The 4875-nt window shown below is 39.3% G+C and overlaps 1 non-coding gene across 1 annotated transcript; it reads left to right on the plus strand.

Moving 5' to 3' along the window:
* Window positions 1-200: 200 nt before the first annotated feature.
* LOC117036493 (U6 spliceosomal RNA) lies at window positions 201-307 on the plus strand. The gene has a single exon (XR_004425388.1). It is a non-coding gene; the product is annotated as a U6 spliceosomal RNA (small nuclear RNA).
* The last annotated feature ends 4568 nt before the right edge of the window (window positions 308-4875 follow it).

Here is a 4875-nt window from a genome sequence, read left to right on the forward strand (position 1 = left end):
TTGTTTATCAATTTTATTCCCAGAAAATCCAAGTACGTCAACTAAAAACCTACTAGAACAAAAACAGCATTTGGTAACATAACTGGATACAAAGCTAAATATACAAAAACCAAAGCTTTCCTTTTCCAAAGCAATAATAAATCAGAAAACAAAATGAAATAGTAGATGCCTCTCAAAATATAAAAAAGATATAAAATACTGTGCTCGCTTCAGTAGCACATATACTAAAATTGGAATGATACAGAGAAGATTAGCATGGCCCCTGTGCTAGGATGACCTGCAAATCTGTGAAACGTTCCGTATTTTTAAGACAAATACCATATGATCTCACTTATATGTGGGATCTAAAGAACAAAATAAATGAACAAATGGAACAGAAACTGATGCATAGATACAGAGAACAAACTGATGGTTACCAGATGGGAGGGGTGCTGGGGGAAGGTGAGAAAAATGAAGGGATTAATAAGTACAAATTGGTAGTTACAGAATAGTCACAGGATGTAAAGTACACTACGGGGAATATAGTCAATAATATTGTACAAACTAAGTACAGTGTCAGGTGGGCTTATCAAGGGGATCACTTCATAAATTATATAAATGTCTAACCACTACACTGTACACCTGAAATCAATATAAAATAATATTGAATGTCAACTATAATTGAAAAAAATAGCCATGGAGATGTAAAGGACAGCATCGGGAATATAGTCATTAATATTGTAATAACTATGCACAGTGTCAGATGGGTAATAGACTTATTGGGGTGATCACTTTGTAAGGTACATAAATGTCTAATCACTACGTTGTTTTGTACATCTGAAACTAACATAATATTGTATATCAACAGCAATTGAAAAATAAATTTTAAAAAATATTTTTAAAAGATACAAAATACCAAAGAATAAAATTAATAAAACATAGGCTGGTTATTCAGCAATTAAGAAGATGATATAAATAATTTATTTGGGTGGCCGATTGGCTCAGTGGTTAGAGCGCAGTGCTCATAACACCAAGGTTGCCAGTTCAATTCCGACATAGGCCAGCACGCTGCGCCCTCCACAACTAGACTGAAAACAATGACTTGACTTGGAGCTGCTGGGTCCCAGAAAAATATACTGCTCCCCAATATTCCCCAATAAAAATTTAAAAATAATAATAATAATAATTTATGTAATGTTTTTTTATTTTTTTATTTATTTATTTTTTTTGCTATACAAAATAGAATCAGAGGATTTTGTGGCTACAAGAGAAATTACCTAGGCCAGCTCCCTATTCACTGAAAAGAAAACTATTTCTCAGAGAGTTTGAACAGTTTAACTACACTCATAAAGACTATCAGAAACTAGATAAAAACTGGAATCCAAATCCAGTCCATTGCTCTTCCCTCTATAGTCTGCTACTTTCATTAGAGGATTTGAAATGCCAAAAAAAATACTCAAAATGCCATTTGACTTGAGAAAAATAATTGGCAAATGCCATGGAGATTATAATAGTATGTGATTGTTTTATGTGCCTTAAATTTCTTTGTGAAACAAGGGTCTACAGGGCAGAACAAACATTTTATGTTCTTCTATCACAGCAAACTATAGGCGATTCGGTGCTTTCCAAGTCATTATACCGTCTCTGAGACAGTCAAACCGAGTGACCACGATGCCTGGTCACAGATCGCAGAGCATCTCACCGATAAACTCCCCAAAGTCTTCGTTTAAATCTGTGCATGGCATTAAAATCATAATGAAAAATGTCCTGAATTTAAAACTATCTGCCTTCAACCATCTTTATTCAATTTGTTTCTAGCATGAGTAAAGTCTCAGGATAATTCATTTTCAAAAGAAAATAAGTTTGTCCCTGGTTCGTATGCCTGGCCAGACAGCTTTTCAATCTTGCATTTAATGGTAGCCTGAGCACTAGAGAATGAAAGCTGCTGTGTGTCTAAGCAGGCAGTTCGAAGACGGACACTAGAGAGGTGATCACTTAGGATCTCAGATGTGCTCAACAGTTAAAGGCAATTTACAAGTCAACTCTTGAAAGAATAATAAATCCGGGAAGATGTTACCTATAATACAAACACGAGATGACTCTCAAGCTATAATAACAACATTCGAACATTTTTCTCAGCATCGCCTTCATGAACACAAAAGATGTTTCTGAAAGTTTAACTTCCAAACTTTTTAGTCTCTGAAAGTTTCGGAAAGGTTAAGTTCCAAACTTTTTACAAACCATAGTCCTCCGAAAACATAAAATAAATATTAAGGGCAGATACAAAAATCAGGACTTTAACGTAGACCATACCATTTTCTGGTGGAAAAATTGCCTCTTTTTCTCTATGCAACTGTTCAAAAGGTGAGGTCTTCAAACACACACTTTGGACGTCTGTTGATTTAGCCTCCTTTTCCTCATGTTCATGTTAAGAATAGCCCGTTTTCTGTAGGGAACTGCACCTCCCCAATTCTGAGACCATGGTTCAGAGGAAATGGACACCACGCCTAACAATACAGCCCGACCTCCAGGAGGGGCTGAAGAGAGATGCAGCCGCCATTCTCCCCAGGAAATCACTGCTCCTTGAAGAAAAATGCCATAAATTCCCCAGCATTCCTATTATTTGGCATGTGCCTTGCACAGAGAAGAAAAATGCTTGCCCTTGAGGCCCTGGCTCCACTGACACTTGCTGAGAGAGGACTGATAAACAGTCTATTAGAAGTTAAAGAGCCAATGGAGTTAGAGCTTCCTCCATAAGAAATGGGTTTGGTGATGACAAAGCTTGTGAGAATGGGAAGGACACAGCTCAGAGAACTGAATGAGAAGGAATTTGGGATGAGAATTCAAAAGCAGGTAGAGTAGCACCATTTAAAGTGAAATCTAAACCAGCAGCAGCAGCAGCACCACCTGGGAGCTTGTTAGAAACGCAAATTCTTGGGACCCACCCCAGACCAGCTGATCAGGGTCTGTGGGGTAAAGCCAGGAATTTTTGATATAACAAGCTTTCTGGGTGTTTCTTATTCACACTGAAATTTGAGAAGTTCGAGTGTAGAGAACACTCATGGTTGCCTGACACGCTCCAAGGGAGGAAGCGGAAGAATACACTTAAGAAACGGATTGAGGAAGGTCTGAGAGGAGTCCACAAAGGAGACGACTCTATGGTTGGACACTGGGGTAAAGAGAAGTCCATGAGGGTCACCGCTGCGAAGGCTCAGCTTCACGGAGATACTTGGATCCCACACAGTTACCAAGATGATGGCCAGGATGTTACACTCCCAGGAAAGACCAGGGTGTGGAGACTTGTTGACAAGAACAGAGAATGTATCAAGGTCTTTTAACTTCCAGGATGAAGATACTCTAATCTCTGAAACCAGCAATCGGACACAAATCAAGACATAAGAGATCAATCAATTTAATAATATTTATGGAAAATTAAGGTACGGTGCTTTATAACTGCTAACTAAACCCCTATTTGGTCTGAACCACTGTTTGGTTTAATAGCTCACTTACCAATCTCCTCAAGCTCAGGTTCTCATTTGCACCCCGTTTATGAGGAAAAATAGATAGGAGCCAGAAAATTTCCATAACAATGATTTTCTCTCATGCTGAAGACACTCTTAATCAATGAGCTGACAACATAATGGACTGTTCATTAGATCCTTCAAGAATAATAAGTCCCAGGCAAGTGAGGGGGCTCTGCCTGAGCCTGAAATCAAGGAAAGCACAGAGGAAGATGTGAAAAAAGCCCAGAGGGTGCAGCAGACCGTCTTACAAAGGAACTGTCTGGGTGATGTACTCGGCACTTTGCAGAGAATAATCACCAACTTTGCAAGCATAACGAGTTTCGTTTAGGATTCTTGTATACAAAAAAAAATAATGAATTTGGTGTTTGGATTAGATAGCCTGAAAATACATAAATTCAAACCATATATGTGGTTTAAAGAAGAGGTATCAGTAAATTATTGCTGAGTAAACAAACCATCCCAAAATTCAGTGGTTTAAAAAACAATCAGTTATTATTTGCTCATGAGTCTGGGGTTGAGAGATGAAGATTCTACTTTGCACTCAGCTGGGATGGCTACGCTCCATGTGTCTCTCATGCTCCTTGGACCAGCCCAGGTAACTCTTCTGATAGTGGTAACCAAGGCCTACGAGGTCAAATGGAAACCCATAAGGTCACTTGCCTAGACTCAGACCTGGCACTGTCACTTCCACCTCATTCTATTGGCCAAACCAAAGTGCATAACTAAACCCAAAGTCAAGGGGCAGGGAAATGTGTCCCACCTTTATGGAAGAAATCCAAGGTCACATGACAGAGAGCATGGTTACAAGGTGGGGCAAGAGTTGGGTCCTCATGCAATCTTATAATCCAATAATGCAATGTTCCTAGGGAAGAACACATTTTCCCCATGAGGCACATTAATGGAAATTTCCCCCTAGAATTGGACACAGTACCTTGATTTTTTTTTCTTCGATTATGAAACTATTTGTTTAAAGGTGCTAAGCATGCATGTGGCTCTAAATTACCTTTTCTGCCTCGTCTCCAGGAATGCCCTGACTTGCACAAACCTTTTACTGGACCCAACTGGCCAAATTACTGGTTTCTAAATATCCCCTATAATTCTACATCTTCTTACCTTTGCTTAGAGCAGTGGTTCTCAAAGCGTGGTCCTGGGGCCAGGAGCACCACCTGGTAAATCCTCCTCCAAGATTTACTGGATCTGAATTTCTGGGGTTGAGGCCCAGTAATCTGTGTTTTCATAAGCCCTCAAGGTGATTCTGATACATGTTTAACTATAAAAACCATTGGGGTAGAGTAGCCTTCTCCTATCCGCTGCCCTTGGAAAGGACACTTGACTCTGCTCCTATTATTAAGCCTCGTGCGGATACCCTCTG

Source organism: Rhinolophus ferrumequinum, chromosome 16, assembly GCF_004115265.2.
Source record: "Rhinolophus ferrumequinum isolate MPI-CBG mRhiFer1 chromosome 16, mRhiFer1_v1.p, whole genome shotgun sequence".
NCBI classification, from domain to species: Eukaryota; Metazoa; Chordata; class Mammalia; order Chiroptera; family Rhinolophidae; genus Rhinolophus; species Rhinolophus ferrumequinum.